The sequence below is a fragment of the Phasianus colchicus genome, chromosome 7, assembly GCF_987193195.1.
Source record: "Phasianus colchicus chromosome 7, bPhaCol1.hap1.1, whole genome shotgun sequence".
Lineage (NCBI taxonomy): Eukaryota > Metazoa > Chordata > Aves > Galliformes > Phasianidae > Phasianus > Phasianus colchicus.
The window spans coordinates 27,735,089-27,752,322 of record NC_143442.1 but is presented as its reverse complement, the minus strand read 5'-3'; the positions used below and the strand labels follow the sequence as shown (position 1 = coordinate 27,752,322).

General features: G+C 40.7%; 1 protein-coding gene across 7 annotated transcripts in view; it reads left to right on the top strand.

Annotated features, from left to right (window-relative positions):
* SLC39A10 (solute carrier family 39 member 10) overlaps positions 1 to 17,234 on the top strand; it is a 266,679-nt gene that overhangs the window by 210,938 nt on the left and 38,507 nt on the right. The window contains exon 1 of one of the 7 annotated variants that reach the window (XM_090144293.1): positions 6,406 to 6,590. The exons of 4 other annotated variants lie outside the window; for them this stretch is intronic. The gene's annotated coding sequence lies outside the window, so the exon portion shown is untranslated. Of the gene's footprint in view, positions 1 to 6,405; positions 6,591 to 8,067; positions 8,367 to 16,734; positions 17,232 to 17,234 lie in introns of those variants that run through there. 2 more of the 7 variants (XM_090144292.1, XM_031601141.2) reach the window with 2 other exon arrangements.

Genomic DNA, 17,234 nt, shown 5'->3' with positions numbered 1-17,234 from the left:
AGCAGTTAATTTCAAATTCAAAAGTCAGATTAATGTTTTTGGTTTTTTTTTTGTCTAAAACAAAATCATCTGGATTCCTTTGGAAGAGAGCTTTAGAAAGTATTTTTTCTTAGTGTTCCTTTTAGTTAACAAGACTCAGATTTCCATTCAGAGTATGAAGAAAATAAACCATCTTTGTGGTTTTAAGCACAAGAGCCTGTCTGCCCAAAGCTGACATTAGGAGGAAGGAATCATTGTATCTTCCTTTTCTTGTCTGAGGAGCAGTGAGATATATTTAAATTGTCATACTGGTCATTGTTTGCCAGTAAAGGACATCTGAGAGGATTATATTGCAAGGACACCAATGTCACACAATAAATGTGACGTGTGACACATAGGGAATATCAGGCTTCCTTCATATAGGCTGCAGTAGGATGCCTACTCAATGGATGCCACGGGTTTCCACACAGAGGCAATCGTGGATGAAAACCTCACGCTATTGAATATGTCTGCAGTAACTACGTGAGAAGGAACTCTTGTCTTTCACTTAGGACAAGACCAAAACACCAAAACTGTTTGTTTTCTCAAAGAATCCTCCATCTAGGAGAAGAACGCGCTACTGGCAAAGATGAGAGTAAGTTGGCTGATTCTCTCAAGCTGGCAGATCATCCAGGGGATCTGTATATACATAATACACGAATACTGAAGCTGTTACAACATTTGTCATTGCTGATGTAATTCTCTATTGCTAAAGCAACTTCTTTTCTCAGAGAAGCAACTGTGAGAGACCTCTAGAAACAACAATCTTAAATCTAGCTGGGACGTGAATGGTGGTAAGAGGGACTTATGACTTACAAATAGCTAGGTCTGCTTTCTGAAAGCTTCAGGGACATTACAATGCAGTATGGCTTGCCAATGCTGAAGAGAAAAAGATGTCTCATAACCTGCGTCACTTCCAAAACTGGTTCAATGTATGAAATGAGCTACTTTGATGTTCTCAGGTGCTTTCTTTCTGGCATTCTCCCAGCCCAGTAACCCTGAATTTTCACCGAAGTACTGCCTCAATGTATCTGCCATCCACCTTTACAAAGGGGGAGGTGGGAGCAGAAAGCTTTTCAGCACTGCCAATTCCTCCAGGAATCTGACTCAAGTGCCACTTGTCTGTTCCAGGTTGGCTTCCATTTTGCCTCTTTTCAGGTCAAACCTCTTATTTTCTACTATTAAAGCAGTGAACATATAATCATATGCTTTTTCCACCCCTTTAATTTTGCCTGAAACGGATTCTGACCCTTTGGTTTTAATTACTATGAGACAATCCTGAGCTACCTTTAAAAACTCTCGGTGAAGCAAGCCCATTCTATTCATCCTAATTGTATTTTTCAAATTGATGATTATTCCTGCCATCCAGTCTTCAGGTATGTTTGAACTGCTCACAGACATTTGTAGTTAAGCTCCTAGGAAGTCTTCCTATAGAGTAGCACCTCCAGTTAATAAGAATCCAGTTCAGGCTCAGATGTGAAGGAGCTGTAGACCATTACCCCTCCCCTTCTGTCAGTGAGAGCAAGGCAGTGTATTAGCTATTAAATCTAGATGTCTTCTATTACAATTTTCAAATGTGTACCAATTGATACAAACAAAGTTTGTTCTGCAGAATAGCAGAATTTCAAAACTTGAGGCTTTTTAAGAGTCTTGGTGTTGTCTTGGTCAAAAAGAATTATTGCTTTAATTCCATTTGGATAAAGGATGCTTGCCACATCCTCAACAAGTTCACTATGACTTTCATAGGTATGCAATCCCATAGCCTTGTCCAATTTCTCATAATTGATTGCTAATTCTTGAAGAAAACTGCAAGAAGCAGGGACTAATGGGAGATAAATTTGCCCACTTTCACTCTCCACCTTCAGAAAATCTGTACCTGAATAAAAGTCTGTAGTAAAGACTTTTATTGGTAAAGAAGGACGAAGAGAAGCACAGAAAAAAACAAAACTTGTAACTCAAGTGAGACAGGACACTACCTGATGAAGGACACTGCAGGTATTCTTTGCATAAATGCTCTAACTCTGTTTCCTCTCTAACTGCGAGGGAATGTCAGACACAATGCTGCTCAACCCATATCTGTTTATCTCTTCATAATTATTCTCTTAACCTTAGGCCTTTCTCTCTCATACGAAAGAATAAAGCACCCTGGATTTGCGCAGACAGGTTGTTAGTGCTCTACAGAGGAGCACTATTCTTGTTGCTGCACGAAACATCATGTAATAGTGGAATTAAACTAGTCTGAAGATGCAGCATCTGGCATCTTCTCACTAACAGAGAAAGAAAGATCACTGCTGGACTTAAAAACTCAAGTTTACTGCCTCAAAGGGTTGTTGTTTTCTTTGTTTTTTTTTCCTGCATTTCATTCTGTCTAGAAATTCAGACCTTTGGCAGCCTGTAGTAATGACCACAGTAAAAACACATGTTGTGTTTATTCTTCAATGTCAAGTAAATAAAATAGCCCTTTACTAAGTTACCTCTTTATTCTTGAAATATTAGATTAGTCACTATTAATCCAAATCACTGTTTGAAAACATTATCATTGTCCACCAAAAGTAAATGGAAATTATCCCACAGACTTTACTGCTCACTGAAACAAGTAAAGTAACAGTGATTATTCTGGTGTTCATTTGTCTATTTTAGGATATACTGAGAGCAGTGTTCTCATATGTTTCTTCTGAAATAATTTAGAAAAAAATAAGTCATTTTTGGAATTTTTTTTTAACGCTGCAGTTTTAAATTTGCAAAGTCTCTTAGTAAGTAGCTTACATTTGAATGTATGAATAAATGTTCTGAGTAAGAAAAGAGAAGAAAATACTACTGTTAATTTTAGTCCATGTGCAGCAGTTTAGAGTAATCATAAACCAACCAGTAACTTCCACAAGAGACATCCCTCTCTGGAAAAAGCATGGTAATCAATAGAGATCTATGCATGTAACACATGTATCTTCAGATTTATACCAGGTAACAGAAATAAATGATAGCCTCTCAATTTGTTGATCATTTAAGCTAATATAATGCCCCAACCTTTTAATGAAAAAACAATCATTTGAGAAGTGTCAATCAAAGAAGACAGGGTGTATTAACAGCTGAATGCTGCATACCTAATAGGTCTGACTGATCTCTGTGAACACGTCTTCTTGTGCGTCAGCTAGAAAGCCATCTTCCTAGAAAGCCATCCTCAGGGCACAGATAGTTTTCTATTTCTGCTGAGCTGCCTTAATCAGTTCAGAGGTCTAAGCTCACCAGATTACAGTATTTTATTTCCTTAATTACAAGATTCATTCTCCATTCATCGCTCCATTCTTCTCCTGCTAGACCGCTTACCCTGATTCCAGCTCTGTATTAAATGTTTTTAGATATGGGGTTATTTAGGCATTAGTGAAACAGAATCCATTTTGACTGTGAGCAATTAAGAGAAAGTGCACATCTGATCCCTGGAAAGGAGTTGCACTAGCTTCTGAGCTAATGCTCCTTAGACATTCTTGTAAGGGTGCAGACATTGGTGGAGTAATGATGGCTTAGCTTTGGAAAGATATTTGTCCAGACTAATAGCTCTTCCTGACAGAATCAGAATTATTATAACCTGCTCTGCAGCTGTTAAATACAGAATTACAATAGTTAGACCCAGTTCCTTTTTTTCCACACAAATTCTAGTCAGGAGAGTTGTGAGAGCATCGAGTTTTGTTTATTATTCAACATCATATATGGTTGAACTGTAGCAAAGCAGCATTAGGCTTTGGTTCTCAGTACCAGTGAAGTCCCTGGATAAGGCAATCTTTTATGGCTGGTTTGGGCTTATGGAAACAGCCAAACGGCCACAATCTCACTTTGCATGTTGCACAACTTGATTTAAAATACATCTTAAAGATTCCTGTAAACACTTGCAAAGGTCAGACTACAATGACACAGTCATTCAAACGAGAAGCAGCTTCTGCAATGTGAGGCTTTATGTCTATGGCCACATCTCAGGAATTCCATGAAACTAGTATCGATGGTTTCTGGTGGATGTGTTGAAATATTGCCTCAAGCAAGAAAGCTGAATAGCTGAAAAACTGAGTAGTTACTTGTGTCATGGTCTGAAGGGTTCATCATGCAACACTCCTCCCTCCCCTCAGGAGAAAGGTGAGGGAGGTGAGGGGGGAAAGGAAGAGGAGAAAGAAAATTGATTGACATAAGAGAAGCTAATTTATTAAAAGGAATGTGAGATAATACAAAATAATTAAGAGTAGTACATCAAAACAAACCAAAAAAAAAAAAAAAAGAGAGAGAGAGAGAGAAAGAGTCATTCTGTCAGTCCAAGTCTATACTGGCAGGCCCTCTGCAGCTCATCTCCTGAAAAAGACAAAAGAGCTCCTCCCCCCTTACCCAGAATCAAAAATCACGCGGAGGCTCTTGGAAAATGCAGTACATCCCAGTGTATCTTCCTCTTGGAGAGTAAGAACTCATGTGAGGCTATTAGAGGAAGTAGCTCTGCAGTGCACTGTGCCTCTGCACCCAAACAGCCTGTCTCATAATGTCATGATATGGAATACTGATTAAACCAGGATGTGCTTGATTTTCAGTCTTAAGAATGAGGAGGATAACACAATTGGCTAATCAGTGTTGTATTTAGTGTTGCAAAAGTGCACGAACATAATGCTGCCATCCCTGTCAGCACTCTCTTATGTAAGATCAAAGAACTCACTGCTAGTTTAGGCTTTGCGCTCAGGAAGAAAACACTGAGTTTCTAACTGGTGTTATGTTTTGTAAAACAAAGTGCCGTTTATGTAATAGGCATCTCCAGTTCCAGGACTAGGGTGCTGGAGCTGAAATGACCTGTATTGTGAGCTGCTCTGAGTATAGATTGTTGTTTTGGTTTTTTTTTTTCCCCCTGTAGATCTAGAACCAGGAGATTTTGGTGGATTTAAAATTAACAAAGTTATTAACGTGAACATACGGAGTAGTAAGAAAATTCTCCGAACTCTGAAAAAAATGCAAGTACACGTGCTTTTAGACATACCATAACATACCTCTGTATTGCTACTTGGTTCTGTTGCAGCTTAACCTGGCAGGCAGCTCAGCACCATGCAGCCATTTTCGAACTCCCCTCTCAGTGGGAAGAGGGAGAGAATCAGGAAAAAAATATGGAAAACTTGTATTAAGCTGTTTTTATCTCATCTCACAACAGTGTAAGTGCTGCTTGGCAACTCAAACAACAGTGGCCACTAGTAAAAATAACTCTATCTCACCAGAAACTCAGAAAGGTTCATATTATTTATTTTATGTATTGTTTTACTTCTGGTGGTAGTTTGCCTATGAGTTTTACTTCAAAATTTTAGAAGATGCTTGCTTAGTATATTTGCAGACAGTAGACATATATATGTGACTCCATTTGGCTCCTCCATTTGTGACAATATGGATGACAACACTTTCATTCACTTGATCCTCTTGCTGGCTCCCAGATAGACTTTTTCCTATAGCTGGTCTACAGGAGTGCACCCTAAAGTTAAGGAAAGTAAATTTTTCTACAAAGTGGTCAAACAAGAAGAACTTGCTATGAAGCGTAACTTTTTAATAACACCCTCTAGGCACAGAAATGAAGGTAAAGCAAAGAAGCAACGCATTTTAAAGGCAGACAGTACATCATTTCTAGAGCATCTATAGTGCATACTTTCCTGCAGCTTCTGACAGCTGAAACCACTGAAACACGTTGCTTACAATGAAAGAGAGAATTCAAAGAAGTAAAAGCTAAAACAATGTCATTGAGAATGTAAGATGGTAAAGAGACTTGCAAGGATCTCTATGAGAAAGAAAGCAAGCCATGCCTATTAAGTGACAGCTGTCCACTACTGCTTTATCATAGATGAGTTTGGTTTTTTTGTTTTTTTGTTTTTTACATTTTTCTCATCCATTTTATTTTTAATATTTTATTGCAACTGCAGAACTTGGGAACTGAAGTTTGCAATTTAACCCAGGTATTATGGAAGTGAGCATATTTTAGTAGATTTGAGATCAACATTTTACCCTGATTTTTCAAAGAGCCACAGAGTAAACAGATGCTTCTCAGGAGAGATCTGAAGGTTTCAAATAGAAAGAACCAATGCAACCATGGTTCATAATGATTTCAGTGAGTATGAAGTATTTAATTAAAAAAAAATAGACATTATATTGTAGCATACTTGACAGAAATCAGGATTTTCTTATAATGTATGCAGTGTACTTAAAGAATGGACATAGCTTTCAAAATGCCTGTTTTTTTGTATCTATCAGTCTCCAGAAGTGGCAGAATCTGGACAAAACAGGAACGCTTGGCAGTGTCCCTACACCCACATACTACTTTCATGTCTCCCCCAAGCTCTGCATTCTACTGCCAATGCTCTTTGCCACAGTCACTGTATAGTCACCACATTTTTCAGTAGTGATTGTGACATGCAAAGGACGTGACTCATCAATACCCTAGAGCTTGTGCCTCACTAGCGTATTTGCATTTCCATTGATTTCAAGGGGCTACTAAGCATCTGAGTCAAGGCAAATCCTTGCCTGTGTAAGCATGGGAAGATTATTTAAACTCCTGAATTGGAGCCTGACAAAGTGTAAGTACTGTGTTCCTCTATAAACTTGTTTTATCATCATTTTCAGTAAACAGTGAAAAACAGCCCTCCTTTAGGCTTAGTAGGTGACCATGGGAGATTATTGCCTTAGGGTAATGGAAACCAAGTAATCTTTCTTCCACATTCTCTTGGAAGTTTACCAACCAGCAGCACAATGGGGGGTGGAGGGAGGAAAGTCACATCCCATTGTCTGAACTGGACTTGCTGTTCCCTATTGAACATTAGTGCACATTTTTCTAAGGGCTTAGAGATTTATCAGATGGAAAGCTGCTTTCTGCCAAAGAAGTTCTTAGTGTGTGCACAGTAAAGAAAATACTGTCATTTACATATAATTCTCTGGTATTTAAGCACATCTGTAATCATTCCTACCTCGTAGTCTGTGGATACTTTGCAGTAGCTAAAACTAATCTGTATTACATTTTAGCTTAAAACACTCCAGCAAAGTAGTCTCGCTCTGGAATCTCAAAGTGATGCCCTTTAAAACCCTTTTGAAAGGCATAAAACCAGCACTGAAATAAGTTCTCTAAAACAGCTCTAGTAGTCAGCTTTTTTTTTTTTTTTTTTTTTTTTTTTTGTGGGAGGTTGCTGGTATCTTGTTTTGCTTCTTCAAGGATATGACACAGTGAAACAAAAGAAAAACATTTTTTATTTCCTTTCTGAACTTACATTAACAACCCGCTTTCTTCCAAAAACAGAAGAGAGTTTCAGGACCACGTAAATATTATTACTAAGCTTTAAATGCCCTGAAAACAATGTCAGGCTAAAGCAAACAGTCCACAGAGGAGATGCTATGCTTATTAGCAGCACCATGACTGTGTGTGTCACTGTGTCAGCCCCATATAGGAAACCCTTCTCAAACCATCTCTTCCTGGGTAATGTTGAAGGAAATCTGTTTTAAAACTCGTCAGTACCTCAGGAGCAGAACACATACATATTCCATGTCCCCTGCCTCCCCAGGCAGGCAGTGTGAGGTGCCATGCGACAGCAGTCTCTGGTCAGTCGCCTTGGAGGTCTGTGCTGAGGAGAGCCAATGAGCTGTGGGAACAAAGCTTCAGCTTTATATCTGAGCTCTTATCAGGAGTTTTTCTTACAGATCCTCTGTGTGATCTGTAGCATTAACAGCAGTGGACTGTTGTGAACACAGCCCTGTCCAGTGAACATCTCTGTTGACGAGATTATGTTAGCATAAAGAATCATTCTGCTTTGCCTCAGGAGTTCATTGACTTTTGAGATGAATGCTGTTCCTGTGCTGTTATGCAGTGTGACTCAAATGGTGTTTAGAAAGAAAAAGATGCACTGCTTTTCAATACATCCCACTCTCTCCTGCAAAAATCAGTTTTCTCTACTTTAAGTTTTGGATTACATTGAAAACTCTCAGCAATACCCTCTAAAAAAGCAGCCCTCTGCTGCTTCTCTGTTGGCAATATCTGGCCCTTTTGCACTGCACACGCCTCAGTTCTCAACAGTCACAGTTCTGTGAAGTGATTTGCAGTGTCCTCCTGTGAAAACAGCAGCTCTGGTTTTAGGACTACAGCACTGTGATAATATTGGTTTTACTAGCTCAAAGTTCAGTTTCAGAGTAATGATAAATAAAAAAGCCCTGCTCATACAGCTCCTTAAAAAGAAACTGCATAGATAGCAGCTTTTCATGTTGAGGGAAGTGATTATAGGCCATGCAAGTGAAGAAGAGGAGAAAGAGGGAAATGACAAGAATCAGACGCTGCTGCCCTGCATGATGAATTTGGCACTCAGCACTGTGTAAGTGGATGGATCTGCTCCTTAGGGGGAGGGGGCACATGACTGGCAGTTCTTTTTCTGATTCACTGCTTTTTAGAGGTTGCAATAACCAACACTATTTTCTTACAATTAGAGGTACCTGTGATATTGTTAATGTTGCCTATATTTCTGGGGCCAACATTAACATGCCTTCATTTTAGAGTAGGGAGGGCAAGTTACATTAGATCTGTGATTCTGTGATTAAGCAGAAGTCCTCTCAGAATGGCAGCAGGGAATTCCAGTCATTCGTATGCTATGAATTTGACACAGTCTGTATATACATAACGTTATCCTGGAATTGCACTGTCCAGATAGGTACTTCTAGTCATTTGAGCTAAGTTTGAGATAAGCTTGTCAGCAGGTTTTAGGATGGATATTTCCTAGAATCTGGCCTCTGCTTTACATGGGAATTTGGCAATCAATCAGCTCCAACCAGGTGTGCCTGATTTAGTGGTCAGCAACCCTGACCACAACAGGTTCTGTGATTCTATGATTCTATGACCTGAGCAATCCTGAGCAGTCTTTTGAAGTAACAGGCTTGCCAAAATATTCCCAGCTTCTTTGCAAAGTATTATTTAGTACTGACTTTATTTTAGTTTCTATTTGGTTTTAAGGAACAGTGTCTTGGAGTTCCTTCATTATGTATTTGCCAAAGGATGCTATGTTGTGCTTCAAAAAATAACTCTCAGTTTTTTAGTGAACTGGAAATTAGGGAGATTAAGGCCTTAAAGACTCCAAATTTTATTTGCAGTTAATCCATCAGATTTGTTTCTCATTTAGCCTTTAATTAATAGAAAAATAACTCTGAAAATATTAATGAAAATACATTACTACAGAGTTCTACAGACTCTACTTTATAACTGCTCACTGTAAAGAACATCTTTTGTCTGTTTACCATTTAGTTTTAAGTGTCCTTTTCCAGTTGCTTTACCAACTAGAGGCATGAATTCAGACTTGTATGCTTTTCTTGAGAAAGTATACAATTATTTCATTAGTGGTACCACAGTGGCACACTTCTTGTTGCGTATATAGGAATGAATTTTCAGTTATTAAGGGGAAAGTAAGCGATAAAGGAAGGAAAGGTTATCTGAGAGAGGTAGAAAACATAAATATTATGAATGAAATCAAGTATTTTCAAGCATCTTTTTTTTTTTTTTTTTTCAATTTCAGTGTGGTCAAAATCAGGATCAAGCTTGCTTGAGGCTTTTTTTGCTTCCCTTCAGTTTGACAGTCCTTTTGTTATCTCTAATTAATGCTATTTCAACCCAGCCATTATTTTCATTCCACTTGGTTACTGGCATTCCCACTCATGAGTCTCCTCAGAGCTCTCACGATGCTCTCATACCTGCCAAATGCATCATCTGACATGTCAGCAAAAATGCATGACGTTGTCCCCTCTTCCGCAAGCAGCCTGTCTAGTCCCACGCTCATCTGAGGATGTGGTTTAAACCTCTCTTCCTTGTTGAACAGAAAATGGGATACATTCATTACTATTACTCTGTCCTCCTGCTATAGCTTAATCTCAGTGGAGTTCTGTTTTACATAAGTCATCAAGTGAGGCTATGAAGCCATAAAGCTAGAAAAATACAATGGAGCATGGCCTTGCTCTGCCTCTCTTCCCAACTTGAAGCTGTGTGTATTCACATGGCCTTTCTCTTCATGTAATTTCAGTGATATTCTCCTCAGACTTTCACATTTCTTGTCTTTTGAGCCATCTTCTGTGCATACCTGCACTTCATCACTGTTGTACCCTCAGCAAATATGCAATTAGCAGAGTGGTGTGCTTAGGCTGCTATTGTACAGGTTGTATAACCAGAAGGATGGAAAGAGATAATAGAAAATAAATGAAATGCTTATCTGTGTCCTAGGCTTGCAAAAAACCTCCAAAGGGAGTAATATCTAGAAAGAGACCCTTCCCTAGTGGCAGTCAGCCCTTAAATGGGGTCTAGGAGAGGTGCAGCCAGGCTCCAACCCTTCCTGTCACACAGCTGAATTGCCTTCACGTGTGCTCCCATGGTTGACTCAGTGCTTGCCTCAGGTGATCAAAAACGTGACTCAACAGTTCCCATACAATTGTGTATCTCAGCTGAAGTTTACTTTTTTCTCTATAGCTATTCAAGCTTGAAGTCACACTCTTACTTGTGTCATTTAAACTGTAATTACAATCCAACTGCGCAAAGCATTTTTGGGCAGCAACGTGCAAAATAAAGCTACAACACCTAGTAGTACTGTGAAATGCTGTGAAAGATTTGGAAATTGAGGCGTTTCCTAATGTAATTCATAATCTTCCTGGTACCTCCTTATTTTTAGAAATTGGGGGCTTTAACATGCTTTTTCATTGCAGAATATGAGTGAAACAAATTTTAAAATAATAATAAAAAGTAGAGGGAGGGGGAACACAACAACAACTTCAGTAGATACCAGCATTTCAAAGTCAGGTGATGTACTTTTAAAGTTGCTAGGACCCCGAAGGCCAGCATCCATCTTCTTCCTTCCATTATTATATATGGCATTAGTAGGCATGGAAGGATCAACACAGCAAAGCTTAGCTCGCTCTTTTATGAGTTAGCTGTGCTCCCTAAGCAGAAGGACAGTTAGCAATAACTTTGAATTTGAGAGTCTTCTTTCTGGTTTTATATTTTCTTACTGGTACAGATAACTTAAAACCAAACAGGCCTAAGAATATATTCCATTCATAATTTGTTTTATTTCTGCAAACGGTATCTGTGGTGCTTCTTTTCTCTGAGAGTTCATGTTCTTGTCATCTCTGTGGATGTCCCTTTGATGCTTGAGTTCTATGATAAAGAAGGGATGAGGCATCAACAACATCCTCTGCTGTCTATTCAAGCTTATGTTACTGAAGCATATCCATAGTAGATTCTAGTAATTCTCCTTCCACTGTTGAAATTGCATAGTCCCTCCTCAGGCATTCAAAACAAGTAGAACAGAAACTTAAGGATATGTTGGCTTTCCAGTTCCACCTGCTGATGTTGAACGAATTGCGTTCATTTAAAATTTGTCATTTCTACTTCTACGTGTAACAGAACTGCCAGAAATGGGGAACTTCACACCCACACATTTTAGTTGCTGACTAAAATCTAGCTTTAGAAGAGCTGTGCTTTTATGGCTCATTTAGATCTTGGTTATAAGTAAATACTGCTAATCATTAAAGTGGAGGTTAAAAACTGGCAGGGACTGACATCACAGATACTGACTTTCATTTTCTTACTTCAGTCGGTTTGTTGATCCTTTCAAATAATGTCAAGGAGAGTACCGTTAGTCGCTCCCATTCTATTTGAGAAGAGGGTGTAAAATTCCTGAACATGTAAAGAGATTACATTAACGTCAATATTTCCTTTTCAGCAAGGTGGGTCAGTTCTGGAATCAATCCAGTTTTCTTTCATAAATACAAGCCTTTAGAGGAATTTTCAGTCCACTCCACCTAGCCAGCTAACACAATTTGTTAAATGTTTTGAACCCTGCACGGCGCCAGCAGGGAATATCCTATATTTATTGATACAGAGGCTTTTTGTGGTTGGGAACATGAGTTCTTTGTGCTCAGCAGTCTCACCCTAGTCATGTGCTAATGGAAGCAGCTGACCACGGTGCCTTTTCATTTCATTATGCCTTTTTACTCTCTTGTCCTAAAAAAGTCTTCCAAACTTATCAGATAGGTCAATCCCAAACCTATGTTCTACTTACTTGTTATAAGAATGGAAAGACTGAAGAATAACTGATGCAACAAAGCAGTATGAACTGTATGTCTGACAAATCATACAATACAGCAGATAGTCTGGGTCATATCCTCATATTCTTTGGTATGAAGACAGCCTCTAAATGTGACACAACATATCTCTGTCCACAGAGAACAGGTGTCTTCAAAAGGCAGGAAGGAAAGAGAAAAATAAACACAAACCTTCTGGAGAGGAAGAAGGTTGTGACACGCTGCCCTTACTTTTAGTATCTTCCATTTTGAATCTTCTCCCATCCCTGCTACAGCAAACCTGCTGAGCCTCTGATCCAGTGAAGGGCTTTGAGCCGCTTTAGATAAGCAAGTCTAGCAAATGGTGCTAAAAGAAATAACAACACAGTAAAGTCAGAGTCATTTAGACAAATCAAGTTTTCCCAGCAGAAGTCTTGCTGTGGATAAGTGAAACTAGCATTTGCTAGCTTTGCAAAACGAACGGAACAGCTACAAGTCAAACTGGCTTCTGTCCAACTGCAGAAAAAAGTCTGTGTAAGGAACAAATACTTCAGCTGTTGCTGCAGCTTCACACACCCTTTTGCTTATGTCCTTTGATGTTTGTGTAACCGTAAGTCTACAGCCAATGAAAAAGGTTTTAACATCTTTTTACTAAAAATGTCAGTGCATGTTAAAAACAAAAACAGACAAGAAAAGAAAACACAAACACAAAGCCAAACCCTTTCCCGCAATAGTCTAAAAAGTTCTGAAACAAACTTCTTTATAATCTATTTCTTGTTTTGGCATGCTTAAAAAAATATTTCACAAGCTTCTGTTTAAATGTGTTTCCCATCAATATTTACACTAGTGCCATATTTAAAATTACACACAGCAAGTCACTGACACTAATACTTCTGCTTCAAAACCTACACGTGCCTATACACGTATATATGCTGACCTATATATATGCTGCACTTATGGGGGAGTATGTACATGTTGTTGTAAGGGAAGGGTAAGATTTGTTCTTTTAAGAACAACAGCACAGTTCAAATATATTTTCCCTTTTTGTCCCATCTTACAAGTAAAGAAACTTTCAAATGGTCCTTTTGGGTTGGTGCAAAACTAACCAGACCTACTTTGAATTATCACCGGAATTTCTACCAGTGATACCAATTAGAATTTAATAAACAAATCTACCAAAGAAAAACTTAAACAAGATCACCCAGTTTAGCAGGAATATGGAGAAAAAAACATATACAGTCTCCAGTAAAAGTGCCATTTTGATATACTGCCTTGAAATAAATAAATTTGGCCTTTAAATTCAATGCAAACAAGCCAAGTCATCCTGAGGCACTGAAATCCCCTGGAGGACATCACTGCCTATTTCCAAGTGTGAGCTTTAATCTTACAGTCACTACTTACTTGTGGTGATACTTAGGCTCATATGTGTCAATACCCAATCTCATTGTCCTCTAGCAATGAGTACCTACCAGACTGCTATACTGAATATTGAAAGTACAGGTAAATCTGTTCAGTAAAATTAACTACACATGGCTATATGGAACACTGGTAAGTTCAAAACAGAGGAGACAAATCTCAACAGGTCATACTTTTGGCATCCAGATTAAGAAATTATGTAAGAAGGAAAGAAAATGTCTTCTATATGATTCCATGATACTTCTTTTCAACAGTTCTTGTCAGCATACTTCTGAGTAAAGCCTCCTGTAGTAAAGCTCTTTCGTTACAAATAAATTTGGTAAAAAACTCTCTGCTTGACAAGCAGGCCTTGCCCTGTTAGCCATTCTCTGTCTTCTCAAGGTTAATTCTGTCCACTTGCTATCTCCATGAAAGTCTCTGACAAGCTGAACAGGTAACGGTCAAATAAGAAATAGCATTTCTGACTTTGATTCAGGCTCTTAGAATAAATGAAAAGCAAGAACAAAAGCTGTAACAGTTAAAGAACAGGAAAGGAAATAATGTAAAGCACAAAACCAGGTATGCTGGCACTCAGATTGCCCTGAATTCTGATGAAATCCTTGGCCAACGTTATAGATGTTTGTGAAGGAACAATTTGATTCTTCGAGCCATCTTGGCTGCTTCTTTAGACATCAGCATTTCAAACGTAATAAAAGATGAATTTGCCAGGAACTTCTGCTTTAAGGGCACAAAACTTAATTTTGGGAACAAGTCATGACAATGGAAGATGTGTCAACACCTTCAACTATAGGCTTTCCAAGCAAACTTCTCTTGGTTAAGATTTTTTTTTTCATTATTATCGTTCCTAATCCTGAGTGGATACTTCCCCGAGGACTTCCTACAGCTTACATTCAGAAACAAAAAACAAGAACAGAAGCTTTGTGCAGAATGGGTAACTGGAATTAAGAATGTAAATGGAAGCAAAACATAAATTCGCCTTTTAAATTAGCAGTGAGTAAAAACTTTTTCCTAAACAAATGACTTATATTATGCATAGATAAGTCTCCTTATTTAAGTTTTCTATCCCCGATATGTAGTTGGGTTTTACAAAGGGAGAACAGGAAACCAGTGTATGAGATCTCTCAAATTCTATCCAACCTTGCATTTCTCTTTAGGCCTGCATCTTGTATTCAAAACATAACTCTATAATCCCTTCTCTTGCTTTATTGTCTTCTGTGGCAACACAACTAGCTGACCTAAACCCAGATCTGATGGCCAAGTGTTCTGTGGAACATAGGAAAGGGGAAGAGGGCAAAGCATGCTTCTGAAACTGGAGATGTGTGTCTAGACAGGGCCTCATTCTGAGAGGAGCCCTACCAGAAGCCCTAGTCTGCTTTTGCAGCATTGTACCACAAACACACATCCGCATCACTTAGTAGAATACATTCCCATCCTGCAACCCAAAGTACGAGCATGTACTGTTCAGTTGTACTCAAAGTGTCCAGTGAGAAAAGGGGGTGGAGGGGAGAATGGAAAGTGAGTTCTTCTTATAAAATCGTGGTAACATACCATTCTGTTTATAAATCCTGAATAATTGATCTGGATCTGCAGTGTGCATTTGTGTTGTACCAAGCTACCAGCACTCCTGCAGTGCTGGCTTCCCAGCTTTGTTGTACAAGCCTCCCTGCAGCACAGAAAGTTGTTCCACATGCTTTACAGGGAAGTGTACTTCTTATAGTGATGTGTGATTTAAAAGTTTTTGTTCTTGGTTTGTGAAACTGAGGTGTAGAAACTTGTAATTCCCTGCTCACGGCAGGGGAGTTGGAACTAGATGATCTTACAGGTCCCCCCCAACCTAAGCCGTTCTGATTCCTTTGAGTATCTATGCACAGGCAGCTAAAATATGCAACTAACACCAGAGAGAAGTAACCTCACAGCAAGGGACGATGTACCTTAGGGTAGGTGTCTAATGACCAATGTCAGAACCAGGTCTGTTCTGTACTGTACTGCACCAAATAGCTGAGAGAAGAGCTGAGGGCCTGCTGTGAGGCAGAAATTATTCCAACTACCATAAAACAATCTGGGGCAGTGTTGTGATATAGGCCCTCCAAATCACTTTAGCAGTCCCCAAACCTTGACCTAAACAATGGTTCTCAGATTATAATGAATATTCATAGAGAAGCCATCTTATCTGAAAAATCTTGCTGCTGGTGGTTTTGCTGTTATTGTGCTTTGTTTTTCTCCATGACTTCAGTTTTCTGGTGATGTGATTTTTTATGGAGACATGGAGATACCAACTTTATTTAATGTTATGTGCACGTTTTATTTTTGGTATTTAAAACTGTCTTTGGATTCCAGAGATACGTTGCCGAGCCAAAATTTACTTCAGAAGGCTATTGCGGTGAGATAAGCCTTGGGCTGAGGTAGGACTGCAAGTAGGATTGGCTCTGGTTCTGTTGGGCCGCACCTAGGGCAGCACACATGTGCCAGCCAGCTCAGCAGAGGGACATGCTTGGAAAGCATGAGGCAGATTACTTCAGCTCCATAAAAGGAGAGTCTGTGAGAAATACGCGTGCTTCCTGCGCCGAAAACAGGGGAGGTCTGAAGCCTGCTAGGGAAGCATCACTTGGTTTTGGAGGAAAAAGTCATGCAAATTTCTCAGAAACAAAAAGGAAATGACTTAAACCATATATGACGTGTTCGACTGCACCTCAGCTTTTCTATAAATCGCCATTACAAAGCAAGCCGGTTTATTTAAGCAGCATTTGAGGTGAAGTTGCTGTATGTTCTGGGTCTTACAGTGTAAACCAAAATGTCTGCTGAGCCGCGGTGCTGTTCCGGTAAAGGTTTTAATTTACATAAGGCATTACGTATGTTTGCTGAGCCCCACGGCTGTTATGACTTTGTTGAGGAATCAAATATATTGTGATCAGGGGCTGCATCTCCATCTCGAGTAGGGGACACGTTTATCACGCAGACAGCAGTTTTGTTTCACGAGTAAGCCTGACGGACTGGCTGGGTTCCGTCAGCCAGGACAGCGCGTATCTTTCCTGGAGCGATCCCGGGGTGACAGCCGAGCCGTGCTCCCCGAACACCGCCGGCACTCCGCTCGGCGGCCGCTGAACGAAGGCCCGGCCCCGGCGCGCACCCAGCCGCAGGCCGCGCCGCCACGGCAGCGCCCAGGCCGCCTGCAGCCGGGCGCGGGGCTCCCGGCCGGGTGCGCGCCCGGGCCCCGCTTCGCTCAGCCGCCGCGCAGGGGGGATAAAAGGCTGCCGGTCGGGGCTCGGCCGGGTGATCCACCCGCCGCTCCGTGACAGCCGGCGTCGCCCGGCGAGCTCCTCCGGGAGCGAGCGGCACGGCGCGGCCCGAAGCCGGGGCTCCGTGGGGCTCGCTTCCCGTACCCGCGCTCCGCGCCGCCGCCCGGCCCCGCTCGCTTGAGTGATGAGCGCAAGGCGCCGCAGGGAGGGGAGGGGGAGCGCTACGCCATTTTCGTAGCTGGTGGAGTAGGGGAGGGGGAAGCGAGGCGCGGGGGAAGGGGAGGAAATGGCTCCGCATTGGGCCGGGCGGGCTGCGGGGACGCGATCCGCACGGTGCGTAGGGGCGAGCGGGGCGAGCGCGCCGGGGGTTGGCGTAGCGGCGATTGGCGAATAGCGTAGCGGCGGCGGCGGCAGGAGCTGCAGGAGGAGGAGGAGGCGCCGCGGCGGTTTGGTACCGAGCGGAGAGGGAGATGCACACGGCACTCGAGTGAGGTA